This window comes from Lynx rufus, unplaced genomic scaffold (genome assembly GCF_022079265.1).
Source record: "Lynx rufus isolate CCGP_SWC_20201006 ecotype Redwood Valley unplaced genomic scaffold, mLynRuf1.p SCAF_18, whole genome shotgun sequence".
Lineage (NCBI taxonomy): Eukaryota > Metazoa > Chordata > Mammalia > Carnivora > Felidae > Lynx > Lynx rufus.
In genome coordinates, this window is record NW_025814832.1 from 38462952 (window position 1) to 38484601 (window position 21650).

At 47.8% G+C, this 21650-nt stretch overlaps 1 protein-coding gene and 1 long non-coding RNA gene across 7 annotated transcripts in view; one reads left to right on the plus strand and one right to left on the minus strand.

Annotated features, from left to right (window-relative positions):
* Positions 1 to 8279: 8279 nt before the first annotated feature.
* Positions 8280 to 11077, minus strand: LOC124513528 (uncharacterized). Its single transcript, XR_006962415.1, has 3 exons — positions 10955 to 11077; positions 10521 to 10697; positions 8280 to 9086 (listed from the first exon to the last, which is right to left on the minus strand). It is a non-coding gene; the product is annotated as an uncharacterized LOC124513528 (long non-coding RNA).
* Positions 9427 to 21650, plus strand: part of TEX2 (testis expressed 2) — a 105477-nt gene continuing 93253 nt past the window's right edge. For 2 of the 6 annotated variants that reach the window (XM_047081612.1, XM_047081617.1), the window contains exon 1: positions 10661 to 10736. The gene's annotated coding sequence lies outside the window, so the exon portion shown is untranslated. Of the gene's footprint in view, positions 9520 to 10653; positions 10737 to 11235; positions 11332 to 21650 lie in introns of those variants that run through there. The other 4 variants (XM_047081615.1, XM_047081613.1, XM_047081616.1 and 1 more) reach the window with 4 other exon arrangements.

The window sequence follows — 21650 nt, forward strand, 5'->3', positions numbered from 1 at the left end:
AGTACCAGGCCAGTGTTTTGGTTAAATATTGCTACAAAACACATCACCCCAAAACTCAGAGGCTTAAAACAACAGCCATTTTATTATTTCTCACATATCTGTGGGCCAGCGGACCTCAGCCGTGTGGGTCTTTGGTTCCATATGGTAATGGCTGAGGCTCCAGTTATTTGGGGCAAGACTCAGCTAGACCCTTCAAGATGGCTCACTCACAGAGATGGCAGCTGCTGCCAAGTGTTGGCTGGGAGATTACCTGGGTCTTTCACCTGCCATGCCTCAGTGCTCTTCTGTATGGCTTCTCCATGTGACTTGGGCTTCTCAGAGCATGGTGACTGATTTCCAAAGGCCAGAAAGTGGAAGCTGTCAGGCCCATTAATGCCCAGGCTCAGAAGTTCCAGAATGCTACTTCTGCTGCATTCTATTGGTTAAAGCCAGTCATAGGGGTGTGTTAGTTAGTTACCTACTGCTGTGTAACAAATAATTCTAAAACTTAGTGGTTTAAAATGATGATAAATATTTATCTCTCACGGCTTCTATGGGTTGTTCAGGAAATATGGAGCAGTTTTGCTGGGCAGTTCTGACTTGGGGTATCTCATGAGATTGTGGTCGAAATGTTGGCCGGAGTTGAGCTCATGTGAAGGCTTGATTGGGACTGGAGGATCCATTTCCAAGATGGCCCACTCATAAAGTTGGCAAATTTGTGCTTGCCTTTGGCAAGAGGACTCTGTTCTTCTGCACATGGGTCTCTCCGCAGCCTGTGTAAGTGTCCTTGTGATATGGTGGCTGGCTTCCCCAGAGCAAGTGATCCAAGAGATCAAGGCAGGCCTTTACAAGCTAGCTTCAAAGTCAGACTTCATCACCTCTGCCGTACATTTTTGTCACACAGACCAGCCCTGATTTGCAGTAGGAGACCATGAAAGGGCATGAATGACCAGGAAGTGAGGATCACTGGGAACATCTTGGAGGCTGGCTACACACAAGGCTAGCCCAAGATTCCAACGGGCAGAGAAATAGATGCTACCTCTGGATAGGGGGAATGACCAAGACTTTGTGACCATCTTTATCCACCAGAGCCCAGCCCTAGAGATTTAGCAGAGGACCAGACAGAAGAACTTTGTGCTCACAGAATTTACAGTCTAGACCATAGTCTAGGTCCTACAGTCCAGGCAGGACCACATAGAAAACTAGTGTCAGAGAATGGATGTGTCTATCTCAGCCTGAGGCTGAGAAAAAGCCAATAATACACCCAAAGTCATATAGTGAGTAAGTGGCAGAGCTGAGGTTAATACTCAGACCCTTCTGACCCCAAGCCAAGCCCTCCTTCCCCTTATGTTATAATGTTACATTTCAAATAGTCAATACAACATTGTATATAGTGTAAAATAACAGCTATGTAAACCAAACTATGCTTTTAAAAAGAACAGAAGGAAATACAATGTTGACAGTTATTAATAAGTGGGAAGCAGATGAGTGAGGGGTTTTTTTGTTGGTTTTTTTTTTTTTTTTTTTTTTTTTTTACTTCTTCTAAGTTTCTGGTTTTTTAATGCTCTAAATTGAGCTCCTATCACTTTCATGATAAAAAACCCCAAACCATTTCCTTCTGTGGTGGATCACACAGGCCCGGAGAAGAGACGTGTACTTGGGTGGAGGGGGGTGGGAGAGGGGTTGGAGAAGGAACTGGAGGTGACAGTGAGAGGGGAGCCCTCCACCTGCAGATTTGGGTTCCTCCTCTGCTGGGCGGCATTCATTGTGCTTCCAGTATCTGGTTCTTCTGAAAGTTACATGGCTGTTAATTAACACACCTGTGCAAACAAAGCTGACACCCCCCCCCCCCTCCACTGAGGTGTGGGAGGAAGGACTTCATTCTAAAGAAGAGATGTGCTTCCCACTCTCCAACAGCTGGCAGAGCAAAGGCAAACTAGAGGGCTGACATTTCTCCTTCTTGATGAGATATATCTCTAATGCTGTTTTCTGGTCCAAGATCAAGGTGACTTCCTCTCAAATATGAGTTTACATACGGAAACAATGTTTGATATTGATGCTTTCCTGGAAACTCCAAGATAGGTAGTCACTGTCAATACAACTGTTTGGCTGTTTAAAGTATTAGAAGTCCTTTTATGTTCCCTGCAACCATGGTGTGTCTTCTTTCACTTTTATTTTTGAGGCTTAAACATGTCACTCCATTGTCCTCTTCCACTGCCAGAGCGTATTTTCCCTGGAGTGAAAAACAACAGCTTCCATTAATTGAGCACCTATTATGCAAAGCTGCTATATTAAGTATTTATACCTATATTTAACCTTTGCAATAACATATGATGTGGGTATCTCCAATTTAGAGATGAGAAAACAGCAGCTCAAGGGAGTTCAATATCTTCTCCAAGGTCACATGGCTCAGAAATGACAAAGGCAAAACCTTGCACCCAGGTCCAAATGACCCCCCCAAAAGCTGCTAGCCTGATGCTGATTCCCTAAAAAGAACATTACGACAACATTAAAAGACATTTGAAATATTATATCCCTATACCCTAAGATGACGGTTTTGGGGGGACAGTTCAAGATTCTCTTTTAGAAAATGGACTTTGTACCAGAAACTTCTTGAGCACCACTTGAGAACTTCTAGCTACCGCTGCAGTGGCCAGTTCTGTGAATACTCCTACCAGCTTAGAGCAGGTGCAATCTGACAGTATCTTGCCTCAGGCCCGCAGCTGGCACCTCTCAGCCCTCCCCCCCCCCCCCCCCCGCCCCAGGGCATCTGTCAACAGCCCCTCGGAGCCAGGCCAGTGCCTCCTGGAATCAGGGCAGAGCCTTTCACCAATGGGGTCAGAGGCCATTGGATAAATGCCTTCCCCTTTGTCCCCCATCCCAGATGTGGGTCCTGAGATGCTTTCCGCAGGGCTTCTCAGTCCTTCCAAATCAAGCAGCTGGAATGTGGCCACCCCAATGACACATCATCAAATGCCTCTGCCTTCATTCTTGCTTTCAGTCCTGAGCCTCAGGTATGCTTCCTGGCTTCATACTCCACAATAATGTATTTGTATGTGAGCTTTGTCTCAAAGGACATCTCTCACATTCCAGGACACCCTGGCCAGCACATATTGAAACATTTCCTTTGCTTAAGTGCTCACTCAAATATAGACCATCTTTGTCTTGTGAATCACATGGGTGCTGAGTAGAATACATATGTGGAAATGGCAAAGATTTGCAATTCCACTTCCATTTCAGTTCTATTTAACAACCTGGTCAGGAGCTAACATTTCCTACCGACTTGTGCGAAATATACCAGGGAATATAAGTAGAAAACATATGAACCTCCTTTTCAAAATTAAAAAACAAAAATAAAAACAAAAAAGCTCAACCTTCCCCTATGTTTAGGTGGGTGTATATGTTGCTAAATGGTCAGCTGAGCCCTCCTGTTTCTGCTACTTAAGGGGTGATATATGCTGGTGGGGAGGAGAAACGCAGGGCTGGGGCCACACCTGTTGGCTGCACTGTTCCACCCTCTCATCCCTGGAGTTAGAACTGTGCTCCAGGGTGATTCTGAGCAAGCTGGAGATTGAATTTCCCACGCTGGAGTGGAGCAGCGGGACTGGTGGTTGGAAGGCAGGGAGGATGCTGAGTGACATCAAGGTTTTAGGGAAAGCAGGAGAGTAACTGTTGTAGTGTGTATTCATTCTCTGTAAGCATTGGGGGCGGGGGTCTGAGAGGCAAGGCATAGAGGGGGCAGGGAAAGAATTTCTCCCTAGAAATTCTTTTTTTTTTTTTAGTTTATTTATTTATTTTGAGAGAGAGAGAGAGAGAGAGAGAGATGCAGGAGGGGCAGAGAGAGAGAGAGAGAGAGAGAGAGAGTCCTAAGCAGGCTCTGCACTGTCAGCTCAGAGCCTGACGTGGGGCTTGAACTCACAAACCATGAGATGACCTGGGCCAAAACCAAGAGTTGGACACTTAACCAACTGAGCCACCCAGGTACCCCCTCCCTAGAAATTCTATTCTGGCTCTGCTCCACATCAACTGGAAGCCACCATTCCCCCAGTGATCCTGGGAATGACAGAGCTTTGAGACATTTATATTTGATAACCCCAGGTCTCATGTGCTAACTAGCAGAGTAAATAAGTGACATCACCTGCAGTTCGCTGCTCCCTGACGACCGGGAATTAGTCACAGAGCATCAGCCCACTGGTGGAGGCCTCTCTAAAGCCCCTGAAGACTCCCTCAAACATCCCTTCCCACAGATGCTCATGTTTTGGTGATGGTAAGAGTCCTGATTATTAGCAGGTTTTTATTTTAGAAGGAAAACCAGACCACAATATGTTCTCCCCGCCCGCCCCCATCATTTTGGAGAGTCACCCCAGGGCTGGTGCAGAGTGAACAGAGAGTGAGTGCACAGTCGCCCATCATTCTTCGTAAGGAACCGAGGTACGGGAAACCAGGACTTGACCATCTTTAGAAATTCCAGTTCTGTGGCCACACCTGACTTTGTCATTCCTCAGAATCATTCTTCTGTGAAGAACCTTGCCTCCCCATCCCACTCCGAATGAAAGCTAACCTGGGTCTTCTCACCTGTCTTGCTCCCACATATTTGCCCCTGCCTATCCCCTCCTCCTTGGATTTCCTTCTATGTCCATCCAACATAGGATCCATGACCCATCATTTCAACCCTTCTGTGGTCAGTACCTGCTGTTTTGTTTTCCTCCGGTTCCCGACCCTGTAAATTGGAGACTGGATTCTCCACACCTGGGCCCAGCCGCCTAGTCCTCCACGGTCCTGTGGCCGCCTCAAGTGCGTGGGCCCAAGGGGCTGCCCAGAACTCTTCCTCCCTCCCTCCCTTCCTTCCTTCCTTCCTTCCTTCCTTCCTTCCTCTTTCTTTTTTAGAACTCTTCCTTTCAATCTGGAAGCTCGAAGCTCCTTCTTTCATTCCCTCTCAGAGGCTTTTTCAGTTCTTCACTGTTTCCTTCAAACCCCTGTTATCACCTCCCACCTACTCTCAAGAGATGACTTTGCTTCTCACTTTAGAGCTAAAAAGAAAAAAAGAAGCCAGCAGGCAGGAATTTCCTCAACTTCCTGCCTTCCACCTATGAATGAATCTGCACCCACACCCATTCTTATCAGTGTCTAGCTCGCTGCAGTGGGAGACCAGACCCTTTTCCTGCCCCGGGCCTGCTCCCTTTCCCTGTGGGCCTCCTGGGACCCTGTCCGGTGGGCCCTCTCCTGCCTGACCTTTTCATTCTCTTTTCTTAGCTCTTGTCCTCAGCCCCAGCTCTGGGGGTCCTCTGCATTCCCAGCCCCACCAATACTGCTTTTGCTTGCGACCCAATAACTTTCTAATTTCCAAATCCCCAAGTTTACCGTTCAGGCCTCTTCCTTTTTTTTTTTTTTTTAATTTTTTTTTTCAACGTTTATTTATTTTTGGGACAGAGAGAGACAGAGCATGAACAGGGGAGGGGCAGAGAGAGAGGGAGACACAGAATCGGAAACAGGCTCCAGGCTCCGAGCCATCAGCCCAGAGCCCGACGCGGGGCTCGAACTCACGGACCGCGAGATCGTGACCTGGCTGAAGTCGGACGCTTAACCGACTGCGCCACCCAGGCGCCCCCAGGCCTCTTCCAACTTGAACCTTCTGAGGCATATGTTGCTATTGACCACTTCCTCCTTCTCCAAATATCTTCTCCCTTGGGTTTTTATCTCCTTTCTGGTTTCTTTTCTTTATTTTATTTTATTTTATGTTATTTTATTTTATTTTATATTTTTAATTGTTTTTTAAATTTTTTTAACATGTATTCATTTTTGAAAGGCAGAGAGAGACAGAGAACAAATGGGGGAGGGGCAGAGAGAGAGGGAGACACAGAAACAGAAGCAGGCTCCAGGTTCTGTGCTCCGGGCTACCAGCCCAGAGCCCGCCGCAGGGCTCGAACTCACGGACCGCGAGATCATGACCTGAGCCGAAAGTCGGCCACTTAACGGACTGAGCCACCCAGGCGCTCCTGGTTTCTTTTCTTAATGGCCCTCACCTGGCCACCCCTAAAACATTACTGGGGTTCCCCAGGGGGGTATTAGTGCCTATTCTGTGGCCCGGAGCTCCTGGGCTTACATTTACGGAAGACTGTAAGGGTCTATCAACTTGATAGATCTTTCTCTACTAGATCTAGTGGCCAAATTCTACCTTTTTTTTTTTTTTTTACACTTTTTAATAGTTACTTTCGTCTCCATCCCCAGTGCTTAAGCACCTGGTACTTCCTGAGCTCTCAGTGATTGCTCATTAAGGGTACAGCTTGTGCACAATGGACCCCTCGCCTATTTTAGGTGTACAAGTGGATCAACTGTTTTGTATACTTTGTAACCATTTCTCTCGTCAAAAGTACAAATGCAGTGTCAAAAAAATTGAATTAAAAATCTTATAGCATTTTTGTTTGCTTAGGGTTTGGGGAGAAAATAGGGATTATCTTGAAATGCCATAATTGGGGATAATTCAAGTCGCCAGAACCTATGTTAGCTAAAGCTGAAGACTGGGTTGACGGTTGGGAGAAAGGGTGGCTGATGCCAGGGCAATAATAAAACTTGAGCTTGAATTTCTATGACTTCCACCTCTACTATAGGTAGGAAATTTATTTTCTGCATGTAAAGCAGCTATTTGGGGGATAAAGTAAAGAATCTTGTGTGATATCTGAATTTAGCATCACGATCCCTGACCTATGTCATAGGTTGCCATAATGAGTCATAGATGCCAAACTTTAAAATTACTCTTTTCATTTATAAGCTCAAAGTACAGGTATATATATATATATATATATATATATATATATTCTCTATTTGACTTGATTTTTTTTTTAATTTTTTTTTCAACGTTTATTTATTTTTGGGACAGAGAGAGACAGAGCATGAACGGGGGAGGGGCAGAGAGAGAGGGAGACACAGAATCGGAAACAGGCTCCAGGCTCTGAGCCACCAGCCCAGAGCCTGACGCGGGGCTCGAACTCCCGGACCGCGAGATCGTGACCTGATCGGACGCTTAACCGACTGTGCCACCCAGGCGCCCCATCTATTTGACTTGATTTTCATGCCAGCCCAAGGAGGCAGAATTGGTTATTATCCTACTTTATTTTACTTGAGAGAGAGTGCACAAGCAGGGGAGAGGGACAGAGGGAGAGAGAGAGAATCTTAAGTGGGCTCCACACTCAGCATGGAGCCAGACGCAGGGCTCCATCCATCCCACCACCCTGGGCTCATGACCTGAGCCAATCAAGAGTCAGACGCTCAACTGACTGAGCCACCCTGGCGCCCCTATTATCCCATTTTATAGATGAGCAATCCAGGCTCAAAGAGATTTAATTATACATCTTGTTCAAAGTCAAATAGATGTAAGTTAGAGCAAGGGAACTTAAACTCCAAGGCAGTGCTTCTATATTACATTGTTGGTGAAGATTAGTGATATTTGTTCCTTTTGCCTTTTGAAGTTATCTATCCATCCATCCTGTTTCTGGCAGCAACAAAGGGCATTTGGCAGGCACTGGAGCGGAGCAGTTCGGAGGATCCTGGTGATTAGGGTCATGAATGCTGGCTCTTTCTTTAGCTAGTCTTGTGATCTTGGACTCATCAGCAATCCTCTCTGGCCTTCAGTTTCTGCATCCATAAAATGGAGGAAACAGCAATCCTATCTACCACACAGGATTATTGTGAGGTTTCAATGACAATATGTACAAAGTCCTAGGCTTAGTAAGGTGCATAGCAGGTTCTTACTAGGTATGAAGTGTTAATATTATTATGTTATTATATATCCATTTATTTTTCAAAGCATCCAAGTTACTCACTTTTCAAAAAGAAGGGATCCTTCTGAGTGTTCATGCTGGAACTTACTGGACTCTAGTTTGAGGTCAGGTTGATATAGTATTAATTAATCTAATATTTATGTAGGGCTTGAAATGAGCATGGGGGGGGGTAGGGACTCTTGAGATGCACCTTGCCAGCTTCAAGTGGTGCAGTTTCAGGGCCTATCCTCCAACCCCCCACTGAGGTGGAGGTTTTAAGATATGGCCAAGAAGAGTTTGGGAGCTGTTTCTCCAGTGATAATGGCCCTTGTTGCACATTTCCAGATATGCATGAATGGAGCCCTCTCCTGTTGAGGAAGAGTTCCTTTTCCTTTGGGAACCAAGAGGAGACATGGTAATACTAGGCAGTGATATCAGCAACCCAGAGACTTAACCCTGACAAGGCTGATCAATGTGTGTGTGGAGATATCTCTGGCAAACCCAGAACCCAGCAGATATTACAGCAAAATATGGGTTGTTCTGTGGAAGCTATTTGCTCCTCATAGGAGGGGTCTAGGTGGGAGAGGCTGACCTTGAAATCGAAGGCAGTGACTTTTCAGTCGGATGCATACCTGGGACACAGAGGATGAGGAGAAGGGGGGGCTGGGAGAGTAGGCAGGACTCGATGGCACTGTAAGGGACCTCCAGAGGGGCAAGGCACCTTCCTGGGCTTATGACTGGGTCTGGTCACAGCAATGAGGAAGGGTGTGTTTGCCATTAAGATATTTCAGCATTGTCTTACTACTCAGAGAACAAGACTGGTTACGTCATCCCAGCCCAGTTCCCTTCAAATTCAGTTCTTAGCAGGACCCACTCAGCCAGCTGCTCTGAGTTTCTTAGTAGGTGGCCTCCAGCCCAGCTAGAAAGTCTCCCAGCCATAATACTGACTTTGAGGATAAAAGAGAGTTTAGCTTTATTTTTGGCAGTTGACTTTGAATTCCATTACTATGATGGACTCGAAATACGCACCTGAGTGTGTGTGGATCTTGTACCACCTACATTGGACTCACGTCGGGGGAGGGATGTTGAAAAATGCGTATTTTCCCCAGTTCCATTCCAGAAGTAGGAAATGAGAGACTCTGGTGGGACCTAGGGATCTTTATGTTAAAATCCTCCAGGGTGAAGCCGAGGATGTGTCTTTTGAAGCGAATTTCTGGGATTGGACGGGATAGATGACGGCCTTCTAAAACCCAAATTTGAGTGAATATGCCCAGCGGGAAACCCCTGGCTCTCGCAGCCTCAGTTTCTCCCTTCGGCCAGGGCACGTTCTGCCCCCACTTGTTCGCTAGGCTGCAGGAAGAGGAAATTAGTAAGTGCAAAGAACTGGAGAAAGCGCCGCAGCTGGGCTGGGAGAGAAGAGAAGCTCTTACCCCTCCCACCCGGACTCTGCAGGTAACCGTGTCACAGCCCCTCTAGACCTTTGGGCGGCGGTCCCTTTAACAGACCTGACCAATCGCGCGCCCATTTCCGCGGTCGCTCCTCGGCGCGCGGGTAGGGGCTGGATTGGCCGTGCCTGGCGCGCGGCCTGCTCCGCCCCTGAGGCCCTCTGGTTGGTGGCGGCGGCCGCGGGCGCGGGGCGGGTCCGCCGGCGGGGCGGGGCGGCCGGTGCCCGGGGGCGGGCGGGCTGCAGGACAGCGGCCGGAGCCCGAGCCCGAGCCGGAGCCGCGGGGGCCGCGGAGCACGGGCGCCGGCGCAGTACAATGAAGCAGCCAGCGGAGCCGGGGTGAGCGCGACCGGGGCCGGGCGGGGGGCGGTGGAGGGAGCGCCCGCGGAGAAGGCCCGGGCGGGGGGCGGCCCGACCCCGCAGGGTCCCGGCTGTGCCGGGGGCCGGCGGCCGTTGGTGCGGCGGGGCAAGGGGATCGGCCCCCTCCCGGGATCCCGCCCCGCTGTCACGACGCGGCGTTGACGGGAGACGCCCACCCGCGACGCCCCCGGGCGAACGCCTCGTTCGTTTGGGGTCGGGCGTGGCGGTTTGGGCTTGACCCCAAACGGAGGCGCCGGCCGGCCCATCCCCTCCAGCCTGCCGTCCGCGGGCTCCGGGCTCCGGGCTCCGGGCTCGGCCCGGGCCAGGGAGGGCCGTCCACTCGCAAACTAAAGGAAAACAGCTCGTAATTTTATGAATGAGCCCCCCGGCTCCTGCCGCCCCCCTCGCCCGCGTCACTAAATGCTTGGAAGTCGAGAACCGCAGTTACTTTTACGCGGATCTGTCAGGGGCTGGCTGCGCTCGGGTTGTTTTTCTCCAACTCCTTGGAAATCGCGGGTGGCGGTGGGGTGGTTTGCGTGCCTCAGACAGGAGGCGGCGGCGTGCCGAGAGCCGGGGGATCGGAAGGTTAACAAGTGACATTGGGCTGAGGCCTAACGCCAGGTGCCCTGCCCGGGAGCGCGGGTGTGACGGTGGAGGCTGGGGCTGCTGGCCGCTGGCTAGCACCCCAGCGAGACCGAGGCACCGGGAGGAGGAACGCACAGCTACTCCGATTGCACCACGCACGCTGCCCAGATCGCACGGCCGACGCGGGAGTTGGTGCAGGGGAGTTTTCCCCTTTTGAAAACGGTTTTTGGAAAACGTAGCCCCTCAGTGGGTTGATGGTTACTTAAACCATCGGTCGTCATGGTTACGGGGCATCAAATGTAAGGGCAAAGTCTGTTTCCACCCTCGCTCGCTCTCCGAAGCTATGAAGTACTTTGTCACTACGTTTTTACAGACACTGCGCCGGGCGGACATACTTTTTTAGAGTTGAAGGGAAAGCGTGGGCTCCTTGAAGGCAGGGGTGGTACCAGATTCCTGTTTGAAGTCCACCGTGGTTCTGCTCTGCACAGGAATTGAAAGGAGTCGGCCTTCTGCACATTTTGATGGTTCTCATCAAAGGACTTAAAGGATTCCTTTCAGGAGCCAGATGTAAGCTGGAAGGAAAACAACGAGTGACTTTTACACGGAGACCAGTAAGGAAAATCAGAGGGGCAAATGATCCTTGAACTCCAGGGTAGGGGGTATTTGAGCAGGCCAGGTTTGTGAGTTTAGAACCAGGTGACACAGTGAAGCTTGTCTCACAGGAGGTATCGAAAGAGTCAAACAGCCATTTCTATTAGTTCTTACTCAGCCCTTAAGCTGTTTTGGTATTTCAGGTTCTTCCAAGAATTGGTAGTTGGTCTCAACTTACGGAAAACAAGTAAGCCTCCCAAGGTGATGGGGGTAGAGCGGGCCTTTTGCCATACAGCTTCTTTCTTTCACACGGGCCTCTCCGGGAGTGTCCGTGAAGGCCTCAAGTCCATGTGCGGAGAGGGCTGTGGGTGAGCTCAACTTGGCCTGCATTTATCTCCAGGAAGGGGTGCTATGCCTGAGAGGAAGGAGATTAGCAACCTGATTCAAATCAAGACGGTGGTCATTGCAACAACTGACAAGTCACCCAGGGGCTGGGACGGAGGGAGGGAAGGGAAGTGCAAGAGTGTGCTTGGGCTGAGTGTCCCGGGGCTTGGAGGTTGGAAGAAAGTAGCATGTGGCCCTGTGAAAGGATTGGAGATGCCACACATACCGAAGGTATTGTTTGTTTATTAGAGATTATGTTTTTAGAATACTTCTGGAAAAGCAGCAGGAGAGATTAGGCCTTTCAGGCAGAATCAATGGACAAGGTGTTTTGGAGTCTTCATCCAAAAGAAATCGCGTATAGTCGAAAAATATTCATTCAACTAATTTTTATTGAGCCGATAGTGTGCCAGAAACTGCCAGGCATTGTGGGTTATGGTGGAAAAAACCAAAACGGGTGGAGAGTTTGTTTCTACGTGTGGTATGATTCGCCTTCCCGCCAGGTCAAAAAAGCTCTCTTTTAAGGATCTTCTGAAGTCCTTGAGGAAAGAAAGGGAGAAATACACCAAATATTACTTAATGTAAGAACAAAACAGAACAACAGGGGAGAATCTTCCCACTGTAGATCACTTTTGGTGTCAAACTGAAACTTCAGAGAATGGTTTTCTGTGTCAGGTTTGGTATAAAACCCTCTGCATCCTCATATCTGTTGACCAGTATCTTTTCATGGTGTTGGTTCCTGTGCCGTCTTCCTTCTATCAATTTATTTGTTCAAAAATTTGGAAGTTCATGAAACAAACATAGTCCCTGGCCACCAGATGTTTCCACTTCATTTTCTTGGCCTGAGTATCCCTCAGCATCTGCTTTCTTCTGTCTGACCCTTGGTCTCTCCTGAGCGTCCCCCTTGGGAATTGTTGAGGTTGCAGGGAACGTTTGTTGTTTGATCCTGTCCCAAAGCAGAAGGCAGCTAATACAGAAAAGAGAGCATTTGTTTAATTCCAACTCTGCTATGTACTCCTTTCTCGCCCTCCCTCCCTCTCTCTCCTCTGTCTCTCCCTCTCCCTCCCTCTCTCTCTTTCTCTCTCTTTTCTCTGACCCTCTCCCTCTCTCCCTCTCCCCCTCTCTCTGCCTCCAGTAGGAGATATATATACACATACATATCTCCAGTCCTTGAGCAGCGCTCTAAGGGAGATAGGTTGTGGTAGCCTCATTTTATGGAAGAGGGAGGGACCTGAGGCTCAGAGCAGTCCAGTAACTTGTCCAGAGTGATAAGCTGGTTAGATGGTGGAGCGAGAATTTCAGTCTAGAACTTTCTGATTCCAAAGCCTGCTTTTTTCCATTGGACTCCATGGCTTCTCCCAGAAGAGGAATGGCAGTTCTAGCACAGTGCCTTCTTTGGACATATGGAAGGTCGGGTTCAGAGATGTTCAGAGAATTGCCACAGCTAATATGCTCACGGTGGACCAAGAATTAGCGCCCTGTGTCCTGCCTCTCTGCCTGGTACCGTTTTGGGTAATTCACGTGGCTGCTGGGAGATTTGAGTTTACTGCCCATACTTACCAGGGGGCATCCCAGTGCTTCCATTTAGCAGCTCTGTGACTTTGGGCAAATTTTTTTTTTTCTCTCTATACTTCAGTTTCTTTATCTGTAAAACGGGGACAGTGTGCACATTTCAGCCGTGTTAAGATATGTACAGTTTGTCTCATCTTAACATTTCTGAAGGTAAGTGTCTCATGATGTATGGGGTCTCACCGTTGTAGTTGGCAGCGATGTCCTCTTTTTGCACATAAAATAATGGTACATTGTACAGCAGTGGGGTCTCAGATGAACCATAGTAGCATATTCTTTATAGGTAGTCGTGAGGATTACACCAAGTCGCTCACATGCCTGGCACATAGTGAGCACCCAGTATCAGTGGATGCTATTGAATGGCAGGGCTAGGGTTAAGTGGTGGGTCACTCTGGAAAAGCTGGGGACATCTCACAAGATTTACCACTTGGAGTTTAGGCACTAATCCATGATCTGTGGGCCAGAGGAGCGTTTTCCAGTTTGCCTGGAACTCTGTCCTTTGGCTGACTCTTGTCCCCATGAGAAGTGTTAACTTCAGGAGCTAACGAGCCGTGGACAGACAACTCCCTTTGTCCTGCCTATTCATTAAGGTCTTTGTCAACTTTAAATCCCGAGTTAAAAAGAAATATCGTTATAAGAAGATTGGAAACCTACACTGATGCGAATGCTCTCACGTGTGAAGTTTAAAGCACCTCAAGGTTATATACAAGATTCTGTGTTTCCCCTTTCAAAACTTCTAATGTTTAATTGCTTTGGGCGAAGTGTCTGGGAGATTAATCAGAAGGAGGCTAGCTGGTCGTGAAAGTACAGAAGCCCTTGACTAGCAGTAGGTGAGGTAGAGAGAGCACTAGAGTGGCCGTCGGAAGGCCTGCTCTAGTCCTAGGGTTTTATTATGTGAGTTCTTGGGCTCATTTCACCACTCTGAGCCTCAAGGGTCTCTTTTCCAAAATGAGGACTTGATTTCTCAGTCTCCTCCCCTGACCCACTCCAACACAGTATCGTAGATTATGCCAGTTTATGAACTAAGGATCTGAGAAATTAAATGGTTGAAAGACACTTGGTTCAGGATTCCCTGAAGTCTCACTTGGGTGTTTGTGATAGTGCTTTGTAAAGCAGAAAACAATAGTCAGGTGATAACAAATGAGTCGACTATCTTTGATGGAGAATTGCTGTGTGCCAGGCACCGTCTCTACTTTTAAATCTCACATCACCCTATGAGTAGTAGATCCCACTATCAGTCTTATTTAAGATGAGAACACTGAGGTTCAGAGAAGTAAGTAACTTGTCCGTGATCACACAGCAAGGATGAGGGCTAATGTTGCTACCTGTATGAGCGCTATGGTTGTTTCCGATGGACCCTGCCTTGTCTGGGAATCCTCTCAAGCCATGTGCCATAGGAGTTTTCCAGTTCAAAAGCAGGATTCCCCCTGCTTTATTTTTTAACTTTATTTATTAATTTTGAGAGAGAGAGCGTGCAAGAGTGCATGAGTGGGGAAGAGGGAGGGAGGGAGGGAGAGAGAGAGAGAGAGTGAGAGAATTGAGTCTACCTGGGGCTCGATGTCACAAACCATGAGATCATGACCTGAGATGAAATCAAGAGTCAGATGCCTAACTGAGCCACCCAGGTGCTCCTAGATTTCCCCTGCTTTGAGTCACAAATATCCTACTCTTGTCTCATGTACTCAACACCTGTTTAAATTTGAGTTCTTGTTCAGGACATCTGCTGTGTACTGGGAGAACTTTGTTCAAGGTAAAGAATAACCCCTATGGGAGTTGTAGGCGACTTAAGTCCCTGAAAGGCAACGTTTTTCTTTGATGAACAGAAGCCAGAACCTGGGTCACTGTGAGCATAAGTGGGACCATTGAGAGCAGAATCCAGCAGCCTTTCCATGTGGATTGGCTTTGAAACAATCGGGTAACCTCTCTCTTTTGGGTTTGCCTGAAATGCTGGTTCTGAGGGCTTTGCCCTACTAAGAAGTTTATTGTAACTAACAAATTGAGTGCCTCCCCGGCTTATCCTAACAGCTGAGAATGGCCCAGGGCAAGAGGAACCCCCTTCAGTGGTAAGCTTATTTGGGATTTGAGATTTAAACCCACCCCTTGGATTGCTCCTGCAAATGATCTTTCAGAATCACAATATGCATTTTCTGAGTTTCATTTCTCTGTTGTTTCTTACAGCTGACATAAGCTGGCCTGTTCTCTTATTCAATTTTAAATTCTTTCTTACATCTAATGCTGCCTTTTTAAGCAGTGTTCCTAAAGATGGTTCTATTTATCATTTGGGGCTTGAAATAGAGAATTTAAAAATCTTGCCATTGAAAGGACTGACTGAACAATGACTGTTACTCAATCAGTAAAGATTTGAGCATCTACCAGAGCCAACGATTGTGCCTGGTGTTGGAGATCCAGTGGGGAGCAAAACATGTGGTCTCTGCCCGGCATACAGCACCTTATCTAGTGCAGGCAATAAACAAGTCGAGATGTATGCATTGTGTGTATATATTACACTGTGAGAAGTGTGAAGGCTCCTTCCTGTGAAGGGGAAGAACGGTGCACTGAGAAGGAAGAAAGGGAGCCAGCCAGCATGGGGAGTGTCCAGCAAAGCATTTCAAGAGGGAGCGGCACGTGGAAAGTGCGGCTGTGGGGAGGAGGGGCGAGGATGGGGAAGGAGGCGTCACAGGGAGACCCAGGGAGAGCCGTGCATAGAGACGAAGAGCCAGGGCTCAGGAGCCAGGCGTTGCTTCAGGGGCCTTGAGGACTTCTTAGCCTCGTGGTGCCTCAGTTTCCCGCCTCCAAGTGACATCAGGATTGAATGAGCTGATGTCTGCGAGGTCTGGAGAGCAGGGCCAGGCATGTGTAGGAAGGGCTGGGGGCGAGGGTCTGCTGATTCTCACACAGTGGAGAACTTGACCTGGAGTGGGTAAGCCACTGTTCTCGGTCAGCATTTTCCATCATTCCGTGTGTAAAGTGACCGCAGGGCTGAAGAGGAGACTAAGATAGCTAATATGCGTGTCTGCCGGACGCGTTCTACGGTAGCTCGGTGTTGGTCCGTCTGTCATGCGCTAACATTGAGCACCTGTGCGTGGGGAGCGCTTGCCATGGGGCCTCTGCTCCATCGGCTGTGGGTGCTGTGTTCAGCTGGAAGCAAGCGGGGACCAGAAGCAGTGTTCCTCTGCTCCTTCCTGCAGTTGTCTGCATTCGTGTTTGGACACGGGAGGTCAATTTTTAGCCTTTTTTTTTTTTTTTTTCCTTATAAGAGGAGGCAGAGGCCAGAGGCTGGTGATCAGATGTGACAACTGAGAGTTGCTAAGTGCAGTGCCTGCCTGAACTCCATGCCCTATGAGATTTGGTGTGGTGCTTTCTCAGGGAAGCCGCCACACGTCAGGATCATATAGGAAGAAATTTCATAAAAGGAGTCACTGGCTTTGGTTCTTTGGCCTGGTTTGGGATGTTTCGTAAAATAGTATAGAGCCAGCCATATCAAAATTTGTATTTATCCTGCAGAGTATTTGTTAGAACTGATCAAATTTGTATATAATTGCATTCGTTCCTTTAAAATTTTCTCTTTATTCTGGAAACATTTTTTAAATTAAAAAGAATTTTTTTAATGTTTATTTATTTTTGAGAGACAGAGAGAAGAGTGAGAGCAGGGGAGGGGCAAAGAGAGAGGGAGACACAGAATCTGAAGCAAGCTCCAGGCTCCGAACTATCAGTACAGAGCCCGATGTGGGGCTTGAACCCGTGAACTGCGAGACCACAATCCTAGCCGAAGTGGGATGCTCGACTGACTGAGCCACCCACCCAGGCGCCCCTGGAAACATTTCTTAAATTCACAAAAGAATAACATAATGAGCCCCGTGGATCTATCATTGTTCCAATAATTAGTGACATTTTCCTAATCTTGTTCCAGGATTGTTTCAATTTGAAGCATTATTGGTGGATTTTCTATCAGTGTAAATGTATCTTTGGAATATAAAATTATATGGTAGATATGGTCCCAGAAAAAAAAAAAAATTGTTGCATGCTGCCTAATTACAGGACTGGTGTTGGTAGTTAAAATTCAGAATCCTAAATGAACATTTCTTACAAGCCCTCATGGACTTGCTTGTGAAAAGTAGGCATCCCTGACTCGGCTGCATACAGAAGACTGTAACCTGGGGTCTCAAATTGGAGCCCCGTGCCCCCGATCACATACTCAGTGAGAGTGATGCCTCCTGAGGCTGGGACAAGAGGCCCATCCAGACTAGAGGGCCGCCCTTGCAACTTGACAGGAGAATGCATTTGAAGTCTGGGTCAAGGGCACAGAACTTGCTTCTTTTGTAAGATGGATCTGAACCCACTGCATACTCCAAGGATGAATTCCCATGGACTGTTTTCCCCCTTATTTCCCTTTCTGAGTTATTCTGCTATAAAAGCTGTTCGATCCCTTCAATGAACCCAAATTTTAAAGAGCGTTTCTCAAGTTGCTCCTTGTTTTCTACTGTACTGGCATTCATTCATTCATTCATTCATTCATGACCCAACAAACATTTAAGAAGCTTGCACAATGGGTCAGATAGTGTGCCAGGTACTGGGTATATGGGGGTGAGCAAAACTGACAAGGTCCTTGCCCTCCTGGGAGAAGGAGAAAAGCAGATGTCTACTAAAAAATATGTCATGAGAAATGGTGAGAAGGGCTACAAAGGACGAGAACAAAAGGGAGCGAGGTGAGCGGGCGGAGCTGTTTCCTGAAGAGGGAGCAGGTGGTTCCGAGCAGGCCTCCGTCCCTTCCTCCTGGGAACAGAAAGGTGCCTGGAACATAATAAACTAGGAGGAGAAAGCCATGTGGCCCAGCTGAAGCAGAAGGCAGGAGGGACTAGATCACACAGCACTTTTCAGAATATGGATCTTAACCCCCGAGCAACAAGAGGCTCTCTTGGGGTGTTGGGCAAGAATGTGACATGCTCATATTAGGAATTTTTTTTAATTTAATATTTTTTTTCAGTAAGCTCTACCCCCAATGGGGGTTTGAACTCAAGACCCTGAGATCAAGAGTCACATGCTCTACAGACTAAGCCAGCCACGTGCCCCCACATTAGGGCATTTTTTAAAACCACTCCCATGACAGTGGGACAAATAGATGGAAGTCGCCGTGGGGAGAGCCATGAGGGGGATGCTGCTGTCTTCCAAGCAAAAAGGTGGTCATTTGGACCAGAGCAGTGGCAGTGAAATGGGAGAGAGAGAGACCATTCAGGAGAGGTTTAAAGAGAAAAATCATATCACTTGGTAAAGGACTAGGTAAGGGCCGGCTTGCATTTGCAGTGAAGAGAAATGTAAATTACTCCTGGCAGAAAACATTGGCTGTACATACTCTGCAACTCACTGGTATTACACTTCCCTTGGCACCTGTTTTTCAGAAAAGCTGTTCTCCTGCTTTGCTCTTAAATCTGTTCTTGAAAACTGTCATCCATTTTTGAAACATGCTCATTGAGCATCTACTATGTGCTGGGAAGAAAGAGGTGACCAAGACAGCCCAGGCCCTCAGCCCGTCTCCTCTGCGCCTCCACATCCTCCTGGCAGCAAACACAAGTTCCCAGGCTGGGGGTTGTCCTACCTTCCGAAACCTTCGTATGGGCCAGGTTGTAAGGGTGGCCCTCTCTTCTGGACGGGCTCCCTGTTCCAGCTTCAGGAAGTGGCTCTCTTTGCCGAAGTACGTCATCAGTAGCACGGGTCTCCAAATTGAGGCCTCAAGGTTAGAGTCTTCCACATGTGGTCCACAGTCAGGGATAGAGTAATCTTACTCTCCTTCTAGAAGATAGGGATTGTGCCCTGTTCGTATTTGTATCTCCTCCCTCTCACACCCCCGTCCCCTGTCCTCACTCCCATCGACAAACCAGAGCACTCTGCCCTTGGAGGTGTTCAGCAGGTGTTTAATAGCCCCTGGTATTACTCAAAAATAATGCCAGATGAGCCCTGAAGAGGGCTCTAGGCAGCAGTGGGAGGGGAAGAAGCTTCCTGATTTGGGGAGAATGCCTGTTGGGGAGGCAGCTGTACTTAGACCTGGCCCTGCAGGTGGGGTGACTTGCCCTCTCCTTGAGGCCAGTTTCCAGGTGAGGGGAAGAGCCTCCCTCCTCAGATCACCTGTCACATGGGAGGGAGTCATAAGAGACATCTGGATCTGCACTGGAACTTTGAAGTTCTAGAAAGGAAATGGACTTGAGGCAGAGATGGAGGTTAAATTTCTTCTACAACTTTTGTGATTGTGATTCTGAAAGAGAAAAATGATGTGGGATGTCATTAGCTGGTTTCCTTGGTAACTTTTTTTCCCTTTGCTTTGTTTTGGAAGAAGGGACTGGGTCCCTAGACCAGGTTGTCTAATAACCAGAGAGGAGGTATTTATTGAAGACCAGAGTGATGTCTTTTCTGGGAGACTTGCAAGTCTGGTTGGAAAGGCTTTAAGCTGAATATTAAGGGGATAGAAGAGAAAAGTATAAAAAGAAAAAGAGAAAAGTGTACAGGAAATCTACCGAAGCTGACAACACAGAGACCTGTGTGACTCAGCAGCAGTGTGGCCACCAAAGCGGTGCCCAGAAAGTCTCAAATGGAAATTAGCACCAAAGCTGCTTGAGAACAGTGTGGAGGGAAGGGGTCATGTATCTGTAAACTCCTGCCTGAGGCTGAGCAGCCAATGCCTCCAGGCACTGGAAACCTTAACAGGTAAATGTGATCTGCTGGTAGGTTGGAATAGAGCAAAGTGGCATGGGCACCCCTGGCCCCACGGAAAATCATAGGAGAGATTCCCTCTGTGTGCCCTGAGCACGGAAAGCTCGTGGCGAGCATTCCTGTTGTGATGGAAAGAGCAGGGGCAGGTATGTAATTGTAGGACAGACAGCCCGCCAGACTGAGGTGGCAATGATTGTGTTCCATAGACGGATCTTAAAAGAGGCCCCTGGCAGATGTCGTAGATCATGTAGACGTTTTTAGGCGACTTATTAGAAGTGGACCATGTGGTAAGTTTAGCACAACCTTGCTGATATTTTACCTCTGAGAGCAGGTAGAGGGAAGTGTGTGTGTGTGTGTGTGTGTGTGTGTGTGTGTGTGTGTGGTGGGGGCAGGGTGCTGTTTGGACCTAATGATGACAAATAAGGAAAAGCCAGCTGACATTGTGGACCGGGTAAAGCCGTGTGCGGAGGGGCAAGGGAGCCTACGACCGCAGCCCAGAAATAAACACAGAGCTTGGGTTTAGGCTTGGCTGGCTCCACAGCCCCTGCTCTTGGAGCATCTCCTACCTTATACTGTTGTTTCCTTTGATAAAAATGATGGAACTGCTATCATGGAAGCTGAACAGGAGCCATCTTGGTGTCTTCACATCCAGATGCCTGATGGAAATGACCTCTTGAGCATCACCCCATGGCAATGACTGATTTAATGTGGCTCCTTCTTGGTCTCCGTCTGCCTCCCCCCTCCCCCCACTAAGAGTTCAGAGCAGACACTGCAGTACCTGTACTAGAAGTCTGAAGGGAGTTGTCCTCGGGGAAAGTCGAGCTGCTTGCCCTGGCTAAGTTCAGAGGCAAGATCGAAGTGGAAAATAAGTCAGAGAAGACCCACGGGAAAGGAGTTGCTTTTGTTTTAATTTCCCAGGGTAGGATAATGTCTATGGGGATGTGATGAGTGGTATTCGATCCTGATGGGGTAGGTTAATAGGAAAACAGGAGCATTAACTTTTTTTTTAAGGCTAAACCTCCCAACAGAAATGACTATTGATCATATTCTGAGCCAGAGACCAACCTCATTTGGTCAGCCTAGCTTTTGTGATCCAGAGGGGTGTTGGCAGAGGCTTAACAGCCTGAAGCAAATTTTGTTTCATGAGGTCTGATTTGTGGCATGAAAATCTTACGGAAGGAGAAAACATACCTTGAGTTTCTGAATTCGGTGATAGAGTTGCTTTGGCAGCAAATGTAGCAAGTGCAGGGCCCGGAATTTTCTGGAGCAGATGGTCAAGAGGTCCTTCAAACTGTATGAACTTATAATGCCAGAGTGCTCATCTCAAAAACTAAATTTTTAAACATGTTTAATAAATGTATATTTCTATAACCCACAGCTTAGAAGAAGTCTGCCAGAAATTACAAGTCTTAGCTGTACTGCGGCCTAAGAATTTTAGCCATTTTGTGTTATCTGTCAGAGTTGACCCATTAACTGCAATTTCCTCTCCCAGAAATAGCATGCTGCTCCTTCTGGGCTCCCTTGTACAGTGCTACAATTGGGTACTGTGGCCTGTCACCCAACACTGCACAGTGGTGGTTAGTAAGTGGTGAGTGAGGCGGGTACTCTATAGCAAGCTAAGGAAAAAAGTGTGATTTTTTTTTTTTTTTTTGGCTGCATTTTCCTAATTTAGGAGTTCACACAGGTGCCCAAATTGGTATTTAAAGGGGAAAGGAAAGGTTTTTGCTACCTTAAAGGAGGGTAGTTACCTGGTTCATCCGTGTATTTCTGCCCGTTGTTGTAGGGTACACATCAGTTTCTCTGACTGATTACAAAAAACCTACCGTGATGCTCTTGCTTAGGGAGGGAGTGGCCCAGCCAGACAAGCAGGAAGCCCCGAAACTAGCTTCAGAACCCCTCGTCCAACCGGCTCGATGATTTCAAGCCAAATTCTTTGGGGCTTGAGATAGGACCTATCAAATGGGTTATCCCCACACTAAGTTAATATGGGCTGATTACCCAGTGATCCTTTGAGCACTCAGCAGATGACGCTGCTCCCAAGGCAATGGCCGTGCTTGGGGACTGTCGTGGGGCAGGTCCAGACTCTTTTGCAGTGAAAGTCAGTCTTCTGTGAATCTCTTAAATGAGAGCCTCTTGAAGGTCTTCACCCACTTTGTCATTCTTTTTTAGGGAGGTCTTTGAAGAATCTTAAAGCATGCATTCGCATGGCATTAAACACGATAAATTCTTAATTACAAATGATTAATTAGATTGTTTTCTTCCTGATTAATAGCTTGTAAGTC